The sequence below is a fragment of the Silene latifolia genome, chromosome 3 (genome assembly GCF_048544455.1).
Source record: "Silene latifolia isolate original U9 population chromosome 3, ASM4854445v1, whole genome shotgun sequence".
NCBI lineage: Eukaryota > Viridiplantae > Streptophyta > Magnoliopsida > Caryophyllales > Caryophyllaceae > Silene > Silene latifolia.
This window is the reverse complement of record NC_133528.1, coordinates 100,918,483-100,931,129: the sequence shown is the minus strand read 5'-3', so window position 1 is coordinate 100,931,129 and position 12,647 is coordinate 100,918,483. Positions and strand designations below refer to the sequence as shown.

At 35.5% G+C, this 12,647-nt stretch overlaps 1 non-coding gene across 1 annotated transcript; it reads right to left on the bottom strand.

Moving 5' to 3' along the window:
• Positions 1-4,754: 4,754 nt before the first annotated feature.
• Positions 4,755-4,861, bottom strand: LOC141650878 (small nucleolar RNA R71). Its single transcript, XR_012546889.1, has one exon. It is a non-coding gene; the product is annotated as a small nucleolar RNA R71 (small nucleolar RNA).
• Between the last annotated feature and the right edge of the window lie 7,786 nt (positions 4,862-12,647).

Below are 12,647 nucleotides of genomic sequence, written 5' to 3'. Positions count from 1 at the left end.
GACATATAATCTTTGAAACCACGAATGTGGTTCAAAGGGTTTTCATGCCCCTTGAACTTTGGGATGTCAGTCATGTTGAAGTTGGTTGGAAATTGAGCATTTACCGCTTCATACTTGCGATTATACTCCCTGTAGTTGTCATCTCCCTTAAGGTACATTAGTTGCTCCTCCAAGTATTGGAGTCGCTTTTCAGCTTCAGTAGGACCTATTGGGGGGTTGACTTCTGGTTGTCCAACAAAGGGTGGAAGGTTATCATGCACGCTCACGTCAGGAACATCATTCTCTGAAGGAGAAAGCCTAGTTTCTACAACAACAATTCGGCCTTTAATAGCATTGAGGCGAGCATAAGCTTGGTCTTGGCTTGTTTGGAGACGGATGAGCGCAGCTAGGATTAGATCATTACCATTTCTGGGTTGTTGGGGTTGACCATTAACGCTTGTGTGACTAGTTCCAGGCATCTTGAAAACTGGATAAGAGATCGACGACGAATCAAAATACGATCGACTATCTTAGCACACTTACTCAAAAAGAAAGACTTGACTTGTGAAGTGGGAGTGTGCCACTGTGTTTAAGCGAGGTTCGAAAATGACAAATTTTGAAATGTTTGTCCTAGACAACTGTAGTGTAGTTGTAGGAGTGCTGACTCGTGGTGAATTTGAAATGGGTTTTGAGGCCCGAATTTTGGCTAGACATTTGGACAGAGTTTCGACTCATCTTGCGCTATTTTAGGCCACTTTTGAAAGTATTTACATTTTAAAAGGGATTTTGATTTTATAAAATTTCGTCATGGTTTTATTTACAAAATGGTGATCACGTATATGATAGAAACATATATACAGGCATTATAACGGTATGCTGAGTGCATTTAAAGGGTTTTGGCTTAAAAGGTGGGTTGCTATACCAAGCGATCAAACCCTGGTCTGTGGAGAGGCTCGTGCCAAACATGAGTAAGGTCGGTTCCTAATCCATTCCCTCGAGTAGTGAAAGCCCTTGATACAAACATGAGTATGTACCACGGTATGGTTGACGTCAATCGCTATCTATCCTTAGGCCCAGATAAGAATTTGGACCGTCCAGACAGGACGATTGGTCGAATGGGTTGGGTTGGGCCTAAGAAGGCCGAATAACACGACCTAAGAAGCTCGAGTAATGAAAACCGACAACTGTCTCATATAAACTATTTCCTAACCTCTTTGAAGTTTCACCCTGGGTAACACGTAAGTGTATGATCCCCAGCGGTGTCGCCAAACTGTGGACATGGGCCACCCGCGGCCCGCGCGGAAGCGCTTGAATAAGCGTGCATTTGTGGAGTCGCCACCAATTTTTATGGAAAATTGGAACCGTTCGAATACCTCGTGTCATGTCGACACACAAAGTAGTGACATGAACACTAAGAACTCGTTACCCTTAGCATTCTATGTCTAGAATGACTCTCATGGATGCCAATGAACACGGATGTTCACAGAGATCTGGAGTAAGGGGTGAGGGTACGTATTAGGAAGTCCTTTTACTGAACACCAAATCCCGCCCGCCTCGATAGCGGCCTCTACTAATTATTAGGGAAGTTATTCATACTTGATATGTCGTCGATTATATACATGCAATGCAACATCCACAGATTAATCCTAACATGTGAGATTAAACTATGTCGGTGAACACGTAATTAGGCAAACAATTATGTCGAATCGGGATTTAGGATTAATTACATGTGAAAAACAAGTAAATAAATCATACATAAATAAATACGATAAATAAATAACGATAATTAAATTAAAATGAATTACAATGGATGATTGATGATTTACGTCAAAAATACACTCAAAACGGAAATTTGAAGAAAAGAAAAGAAAATAAAAGGGTTGGAAATTAAAGTAATAAAATAGGACAGATTAAGAGTGATATTACGGTTAGTAGTCAATTAAACGAGAAACTAAAGATTAGGTCAAAGCGAGAACGGAAGTTCAGGGATAGAACTCATCTCAGAACAGGCGCAACATCTGTTGCGTCCCTTATAAGAGGCGCAGCTATTCCTGCGTCTGTTCTTGAGTTGAGCTCTGGCTGTGAAGTCAGAACCGCGGGTAGTTAATATTCGTTGGTTTGTTTTATGATTGATTGTCAATATTAGACTCGAGTGAAAGGTGATTTAGCAAGTTTATTACATCTAAAACCGTCATGAAAGCGATAAACACGAATTAAAACGAGTAAAAGCGGGTTAGAAACGAATTAAAACGAAACGAACTAGGTTTAAATATGATGAAGGACTTCGAAAAAATTGTCAAACTGAAAATAAATAATGGAAAACATGTACAGAAGACGAATTCCAGAGACTTGATATGAACAAATCGATCCTCTAAAATTCGGGTTTGATTTAATGACGAAAACCCGCAAATATTGATCATATGGGATTTAAGTCGAAATCAACGTGATAACATTGAAGAATGATTAAAATATGGTTTATATATTAAAAGAATAAAAGAAAATAAGAGAATAAAACAAAGGAAATAAAACTGCAGAACCCCGAGGAAGAAGAAAAGAGCAGGAGCAGCGGCAGCCTCTGAAAGAGGCGCAGCAGGAGCTACGACCCTTCGAAGAGGCGCAGCTGCTGCTGCGTTTCTTCTCGACGTCTGGAAACTGCTGTTTCGTAAAAACAGTTTTGAATAAAGGGTTTTCAAAGTCAGTTTTGAATGTGTTTTTGACGTGAACCTTATAATAATTGATACAAAAAAATAAAATACAACAAAAAGACGGGATTTACACCCTCAGACTTACATGTTTGACGAAACGAGATTAACTAAGTTAACGTTTTAGTGATTGCTCGACTCGAATGTATGTAGAAAGTGCCCTCGTTCGAGGATTTAGATTAATTGATTGATGTGTAGTGGTCAAATTGGTCGGTCATGCAACGTGACTGGGACTCAGAATGATCTGAGCTTACGTGATCGATTGATCAAGCACGTAGGCGTCGAAAGCTTAGAGCATGGTCTAGAATGCAAATAGAGAAGAGAAGGGCGGACACTCGCGTGAAAACTATGTGAAGCCGAAGGCTCCTATTTATACTAAAATATGTGGAGAGTTATGGAATGACTCAAACTTTGGAAACAAATCACGGAAAAATTCTTTAAACAGCGAAAACGAGCTGGAGAAGAGGCGCAGTAGCTGCTGCGATCCTTCCAAGAGGCGCAGCACCTGCTGCGTCATTTCTCCAGAGGTTTCCTCCAAAGGAAAAAAGATTTCCGCATTTCCATTATGGAATTGCGGTAGATCTATACTTCCTTATTCCGTAAAATAGGATTTATGGAGCATATTTTGCTAAAAGATATAAAATTAAATTATGGAATAAATATCCGGAATATTCTAGAACATTCTGACTCGGCATTTTAAAAGGTTTCTTAGAAAATGAAGCGGTTTTTGACCCGGACTTCAAATGAACTCTAATTACTGTCAAAACGACCGTATCAGCGCGTAGATGACGACCAAGAGGAAGTAGGTTGACACTTACAAACTGTCATAAATCGTTCCGTGTACCAAACATGCGGCCCAATCATCACTGGATGGTTGGCGGAAGGTGTAGAAATGAGGTATCTACAAAATCATCAAGCACATTCAGTGCTTCTGGGAAGTAGGTTGACACCATTCAAGTGCAAGTTTTATGATGTTAGTCATGAAAACAATAAAAAGAACATGAAATAAGAGGATTAATTACACCCTCATACTTACGAATTCCAAAAAAAAGGATCTTAGTTAACTCGCTTTATTTACTCTAGCCGTACTTTAGTTATTATCACCACTTTCTTTGTTATTCGACTAATTAAGGACTTAAATGAACTAAGTATACATCCACCCATCTTTGCGAATGATCCCCTCATTATACTACTTAATTTGGGAGTTTTAGAAATTGTTTTTGATACCGGAATCGACGACAAAGCCGAATCATCAAAATGGCGCCGTTGCTCGGGATTGCGTTAGATTGTACTTTCTTAGTTAGTGTCTTAGCTTTAGTCTTTGTGTTATTGTTTGCTTGTTTGATTAGTGTCTTGTTTCTTGTAGAGTGTTTGTGTTACTGCTCTTCTCTAGTGCCTAAAAAACACTAGGAGACTAATGGTTGGTTGAAGTGTATGCCTAGAGGAGACGGTAATCCTTTGCTTAGTGACCCATAACCGGAAAGGCTCTATAGAGCTTTGAGACTAAGGACCTTAGCAAGGGTTAGGAATTCCAACTCGGAAACTTTATACCAAGCTAGAACATCCACCCAAACGCACCTTGAAGCCACCATTCAAGTGCAAACAAACGACACAATTGATCCTTTTGAAGAAAACCCTTTTCACAACATCTAAATCCCAAACACACCACCTCAAACACCACCAAATACACCTATTTTTAAACCACAAATGACCGCTCTAAGAGACCACAACCGGCCAAACCCGGATGATTCTGCTTCTTCGATCAACTATGGTGTCCTGGCTCCTAACAACTTTGAAATCCACCCCGCTCAATTCGGGTTGATTGAGAGGGATTGCTTTAGTGGTAAAATTGATAAGGATGCCCATGATCGCCTTAGGAAGTTTACGAGTAAACTTGCAATGATGAAAAGAAATGAAGTGCCCGAAAACACCTTGAGGTTAAGGTTGTTTCCCTTTTTGTTGAGAGACAAGGCGGACCGGTGGCTAAACATCCATCCACCAAATACATTCAGAACATGTGATGACTTGGCCAAAGCCTTCCTTGCCAAGTACTACCCCTTTTCTAAAACCGCCATGCTCCGAAACGAAATCACCACATTTTAACAAGAAGACGGAGAATCTTTGGGAGAAGCTTGGTAAAGGTTCCAAGACCTTATTGCCCGTTGCCCACACCATGGAATTCCCGCATGGTATGTTACTCAAACATTCTTTCAAAATCTATTGCCGAAAACTAAGGAAATGATAAATGCCTCAGTGGGGGGGAGGATTTGACCATTTGGGAGATGTCGATGGCTCGGCCCTCATCACGAAAATGATTGAATTGGAAGCTAATTATGGGTCAAGAGGGAATGTTTTGAGGAGAAGTAGTTGTTACCATCAATAGAATTTGTCAAACTCTAATGCCGAAACAACTGTCAACCTAGATCTTCTCACGAAGAAGTTTGAGGAAATGACAAGGAAACAAATGAATCAAACAAGTGGATCCCATGGAGGAGGTTGTTCAAGGACCTTCGTGTGAGTTGTGTGGAGGGATTGGTAACACCTTTGATGTATGTGGTAACAATACATATAACATGGGCGGTGATGAGAATATTCAAGATGTTAATGCCTTCCAAAGCTACAACAACTCCATGAGGCCACCAAGACCCTCTTTAAACAATCAAAACAACTACAGCCTAAATTCCAAATTTTACAATCCGGGTATGAAGAACCATCCATACATGAGCTAAAAGAGTATGAATGTGAAAAATCCACAACACATTCAACCACAAATATAAAACATCAACCCATCCCGATTTTCTCAACCAAGGGGTGGAGGGCAAAATCAAAGGAACAACTTTGGGAACCAAAATCAAGGGTTCAACAGCAACTAAAACCAAAACTTTGGGAGCCAAATGCAAGGATACGAAGACTATGGGTATAACCAAGGTAATCAAGGCTTTAATTAAGGGATCCAGGGAAATCAAGGGAGCCAAGGATTTGGTCAAGGGCTCCAAGACCAAGGTTTTAATCAAAATTTCCAAGGACAACATGGATATAACCAAGGGCAAGGGTCAAGTTATAACAACGAAGGGCCTAGAAGAAATTATCATGGGAACCAAAACAACAACAACAACAACAACAACAATCAATCAAGGCTCAAACAATCGCTTTGACTATGGGTTTTCACTTCCTTTGGCTAACCAACCCTTCCAAGAACCAATGGGTGAACCTTTATATGGTGAAATGGTGAGAATGATGAAAAATATGCAAACATTACACAACCAAGAGATCAAAAACTTGTCGAGTGCTACTCAAAGGGAGATGAGGGAAATGGAGGCCTGGATGGCATCCCAAACATTTGCAAACCCTCAAAGACCGCCGGGTGGTTTGCTTGCCCAAGGCCAAAGCTCAAAAGATTCCTCAACAAATCATCAAGCACATGCAGTGCTTTTGGGAAGTAGGTTGACACTTGAAGTCCCCTACAAGGATCTAGATGTGGAAGTTGATCCAAAGAGGAAGCGAATGGTAATGAATGATGGAAGAGAGATTCAACCAATGACTCCCTCTGCCAGGGGTGAGCAAAACCGGATATCCGATACCGTTTTGGAAACCGTATCGGATATCCGGTTTTTTAAATCTCCTTTTTGAATATCCTTATCCGATACGGCTTTTCCGTATATCCGGAAACCGTATATCCGGTTTTTCCGTATATCCGGAAACCGTTATCCGGTATCCGGTTTTCAACCTTACTTATGTAATTTAATATATTTTTTTTCTTTTCTAAGTATGGTGGTTTGTTTTTTTCGTAACTTAAAAGTGTTTTAAAAAGTTATACGGGTAAATAACTTATAAAGTTTTATACCTAATAAGGTTTAAACACCAACATATTGTATATTTTGTGATTTTTGAATATATTTTAATATTTTATTCTAGAAAAAAGGCAACCGTGTATCGGATACTGTATATCCGGTTTCATATTTTGCCGATCCTTATCCGATACGGTTTTTAAAGAACCGTATCGGATATCCGGAAATTCGTATCGGATATCCGAAAATTCGTATAATTAAATCCGTATAGCGTATCGGATACGTATAATAAAACCGTATCGTATAATTTTGGTTAGCCCTACCCTCTGCTAGAATGAGTGAATCCAAGAAGGGAAGGATAACAAATGAAGCAACAACACGCAAGGAAACTCCTAAGGGTAAATATGATGATGTGCTTGTCCAAGACCTCCCTTATGAGGAGGAAATTGTTGGAGTATGTGTCCTCGACAATAATGCGATCACATGTTTAAATCTCATATTAAGAATACATAAAGGATTGTAACATTTTATTGTCAACTGATCCACATTAATCGGTAATGATTGGCTGACTAGAGTTTGACATTACTGTCGTGTAACGGTGGTGACCAGTTGATCCCCTAAGGTCATACCTATAGGGTAATGCTTTTAATTGATTATTTAATTAATCGTATGCTGATACGGGTTAATTAAATTCCTTAAAATTGACGAGTGATTTTGTGAGTAAAATTACGTGTCTTATTGTAATTTAATTAAATAAGATTCGGTCAAAATAATCGAATTGTTTTATTACTTAGATTAATGTATTGTTTATGAAACAATTAAAAATAGAATGAATAATTTATTATAAATACAAGTTGTTGTAGTTTATAATTATATGACCCATTTTTGGTACAAGTAATTATGAATTACTAATTATTTTTGTATGTGACATATTTAATTAATATGATGATTTTTAATTTGTTAAAAATGCATAACATGTCACATATGTCACAATTGACAAATGACAAAAATAAAATGGACTACCACATTATGGGTGTGCCGTGTATTTTAGAGGGATAAGGGTTAGTGTGCCTTAATTGAGTTATTTAGTGGAAGGCATCATGATTAACCTCTACATGATAGGGTTGCATGCCTACACCTTGAATAGAACAACCTAAAAAAGCAAATGTGCATGCATTGGCACCTTTTTTTTCTCCCTCCGAAACCGGTTCCCCCTTACCCTAGAGAATGTGAATTGTTCTCATTTTATTCCCATTCATTCTATGAGAACATATAAAAAAATGTATGTGATATTTTAGAGTGTGCTAGAATAACTCTATACTTTGAAAAAGGAAAAGAGAGCTCATAAAATTACCTCCTCTTGAACCGAAATTTTCAAGAGCATAATACATATTATTTGTGTTAATTTTAAGGAAGGATTTTATTAATACTAGTCTTATGTTAATAAAATCTATTAAGGGTGTTGCCTTGGTACAATCCTTGGGGAGAGATTCTAAACTTGAATCTTGCTCATCCACTAAGGAAAGCTCAAGATTTAGCAAGGTAGGTGACTTTGCTAGTGCCCATTTTGCCGAGTCAACAATGTAAGGATCCGATTTTCTTTACTCTTGTTTTAAGTTTTGCATGCATAAGATCTTGAATTAATTTTATGACTAAATTAATTATTCACATATTCAATATATAAACAAATGAGATTAATGAATTACAACAAGTGGTATTAGAGCACAAGGTTGTTGCATGCAAAATCGGGTTTGTTTTTTCGAGTTAATTAGTTAACAAATAAAACTTGTTATTTAGGATTTATGAAGATAAATCACGAAATAATTTTTCATGTTAAAAGTTTCTGGTCCTAAATGGATTTTAGGTCATATGGGATGATTTATGGATTTTATTGTTCATTATATATATTATTGGCATTAAAATGTGATTTTTATGAGAAAAATGTCATTTTTGGACGAAAAATAGCTAAACTTCGAATTTTTCAATGATTTTTGGATATATTTTCACATATATTATCTACTGGTTGCATGTTTAATTTCATGAAAAACTAAGTTATTTTGCATAAAATATGGATTTTATAAGTCAAAATCGAATTTAAAGGGTATATTAGGTTAATATGAGTAAATTTCGAATCTGGTCATGAAAATTTAATATGTTGTCACATGAACTTTTACTCAGCGTGTGTAAAAATCTTAGATGGATTGAACTCCTTTTGCATGATTTATGAATTTTTGCGTAAAAATTCAATAAATAGTGACTTAAATTAGCCTATAATGCTAAAACATATTTCATGACTTAAAGAAAAACGTGATATGTTGCATTTTATCCCACATTTCAGATCTAAAAGTGAAAAGTTGATTAAAATTTATTTTCTCATATTTTAATGGTCATATTTGATAAAACCGATAAACCGCAACGATGTTTTTCTTGAAAAATTTTCGAAATTTTTAACCTAAGTTTTGAACATTATGAGTGTCATGGTATTTTTACAGAATGTTCATGAGTTTAAATTTCAAATTTTGAAACTATTTGAAATTATTTTAATTTAATTTGGAGTTTTTATGCATATTTTAAGTCCATATGAACAATATTAGTAATTCAAGTTGAATTATAGTCAAGAATTTGGTAAAGACTAAATTTTTAAGTCCTAAGAGGGTTAGGGTAATTAACTTGAACATAAATATGAATTTATGTAATTATTGTGTTTTTAACAAGTTATAATCACGCAAATCCATAAAAACCGATGTAATATACGATATTTGCTCTTAAAAGGCGATTTAGCATAAAAATTAAGCATGTTCATACATATTATAATGCTGCATTTTATTTATGATTGTCATAATTTTGATTTATATAATTTTTGAATTATGTAATTTTACTTAGTATGGCCTTAGTTTTTAATTGGTATTACCCGGAATGTATGGGAATACCGATTCGGTTGTAATTATTGTGATCTCGTATCACCGTTTTGTAATTTAATAGATTTAAATTTTAATTAAAAATGTATAATAGGAAATTATGTAATTCATTTTGTAATTTCCCGGAGTTTCCATGAATACGATGTTACCTCGAGATGCGTGCCAAGACCGAAGTTCAAGAGATCAAGGAGTTGGTTTCCGAATTTGTAATAGTTTATTAGATTTACTATTTTAAGAAGGCCATACTATGACTTTATATTTATGTTTTGCATTTTCTTTATATGTTTGCATGCATCGCTAAATCGCTTTAACTAAACATGCATTATATTTAATAGCATCATCGACCGTGTCAATTATAATTATCGTAGTTCGCCGCTTTAGTTCACTTAAAACGTGATAGATAATAAATTGACATGACCTCTCACTAAATTAATAATTGAGAAATAGCCTTACCAAATAGTAGAAACCATGAATCCCAATTTCATAAGGGAGTTAATCCGGCTTCACCGTAATACAAACCTTGTTACGTTGGGTAAGTGGGTAGTAAAAAGTTATTACATCGAAATTTGGATTGAGCTCAACGGAAGTATTCGTGACCGTAGTCGCATGTGTTCCGGGCTAAAGATAAATATTAGAGTAATTTTATCGACCGAGAGTTCTAGAAGTAGAATCGATTAAAGAGTTAATCTTCCGAGTTATATTAATAAGGGATGAATCGGCTCACCGTGCCCGAGTTAATATGAATTTGGATCTCGGGATCATTTATATTAGTTGGGTGGAGGTCACTATATAAATGTTTAAAACTTGTTTAAATTATTTACAATTATTATTTTAACGATAAATGTTTAATTTTTTCATTATTCCGTTATCATATTGTTCTAATTCTTTACCTCAAATTATATACGATATCATTTCGATTTTAGTTCAAATCTCCATTAAAACATCGTAACTAAAGACAAAAATTGAATTTTCTTCTAAAACCTCAAATTAATCATTGCAAGGATCTCTTGTGAAGAGTATAAATAAAAGTTATTCGTGATCAAAAGGGTTTTTGATTCTTGACTAACATATCTACTTACAATGGATTTTTTCTCATGTGCTTAATTGAGTTAAGTACTTTGAAACGTTAAATCATTTTGGTGACTAGATTTGTTAGAAATCGAAATTGACCAAAATACCGCAACCACTTCAATGGAAGTTTTAAGACTAAAATAATGAATTGAAGAGTAGTCTTCATGAAATTAAATTTTGCTTCTCCAAGCAAAGACTCATTGAAATGAGTGGGAGCATTCTCTTAACCGTTAAGAAAAGGACGAGGTTCAAAGAAGTAAAATTAGAATGGAATTGATACAAGGTAATGATAATAATAAAGTTATTGAGAATAACGATACTAAACCTATAAATCCCAACCGATAAAGTTTCCATTTTGGAAGTGTTAGACACTGAAAGGAAACTACCCCAAATTATTGAGGAATCAGCAAGTTAGCTGTGGGACATCTAATGAGACTTTCTTCTATAAATGTTTATTTGATTGACATAAATTTTGCTAGTACTACTTCGTCAATATTGAAACCGGTGGTGGTTTTTCATCATTGTATTCGATACATAGGATGATTAGAATATGACGACTAGCATCAAATGATGTCGAGAGATAGAGTCATTGTGTACTCAATCTAGTTTTGGGTTTATAGTTGTACCTTAATTATGACTATTAAGTGCATAAACTCTGAATAAGAATATAATCTTGTTAACATACAAAAAAGGTTTCACTTTTGTGACCCCATACACCACGATTTGATGTATGGCTAGCCCATTATCAAGGTGATTATATTCTAAACCAAACTAGAATGATATATCATGTAGATGATGCAAGACTCAAATTGGTAACCCAAGATTAAACTTTAAATTCTGGAATGATGAACGCAAAGAGTTAGCAAGTACTCTTAGAAGCATTATATTGTTAAACTTATGGTATATGCGTATCTTGTATTCAAAGCAAGATGTCTCGTACCTTTTGGTTGAAAAGGAGATCGAGAATGTAAATCACTGATCCAGAATAGGTTGATAATTTTCTCTTACCAACGATTTAAGTTGACACTAATGTGTTCACTTAATAAGGTAAATAGAGAAATCTTTGAACAAGTTCAAAGAGTTCAAGGAATCACGATTTAGTCGTGAAGGGATGATCAAAGTGAAGACTTTGATATAAGCCAAATGAAATGTGATATAGTATCACAAGTTAATCTCTCTTAGCATGCATTATGGGATAATATGTGGTTGGATAAAGAAATCAAACCCTATTCGATATGGTTTGGACTTCAATCAAGTTACTTTGAGTTACTTGATCCTTTTGGAGATTTTATCATTTTATCTAAATTATTTTTCCACTAAATCCAAAACGAATGATATGAGATATGAAATGGTAGGGTACCATGCTTGTAAGTTTTCACAAGAAACAAATGCTCATTTTTCCTTACAATAATCACGAGTACAACGGGATTGTGGCTCGTGAAGCTGTCTTTCTAGAATACAAGTTTAATTCTAGAAGACAGAGTGGGAGAAAATATTCAAGAGCCACAAATATTCAAGAGCCACAAAAGAATTTTGTCAAAAATTGTATGTCGTGAGAAACTGGTCTTTTTTGGCTACAGGACGTTGTTTCTTCGAAACCTAGGAGGTTGAACTCATCACTTGTTGAAGATGATGAATTCGTGTTACTTTTAGAAAGTAAAGAGCTTGCAACTTACAAAAAAATTGTTTGATTCAAGTTAATTCTGGAAAGTAATGAACATATGACTTACTTGAGAGTGTTTAAGTCACAACTCAATACAAGGCTTAGAGCCATGAAAATCCGAAATAAATTCTAAGTGGAATTGTTGGATAAAAGAGAGATATCAAAGCTTGATTAGTTGCAAAGTGTTTTGCACTATTCGGATCTTCTTAGGGATTGTGTTTCATTATGATGATATACATATAACGAGTGAATCTAAAACCCATTTCTTCAATTAAAGAAAGAATGTATTTGATACATGTCATGTGTTTTATGGATTCTTACAATCCCGAGACAATGTGAAAATTAAGAGATAGTCTTAAGTAGGACATCATTGAGTTGGAGTCAACATTTTGATCATGTCATAAAACTTTTCTCGATAGGTTGAGAAGTTGTGTTTATACATGAAGTTTAGTGGGAGTTACGGAAATTTTAATTAGTCTTATATGTGGATGACATATTGATCATTGGGAATGATTTAAGACTTTTG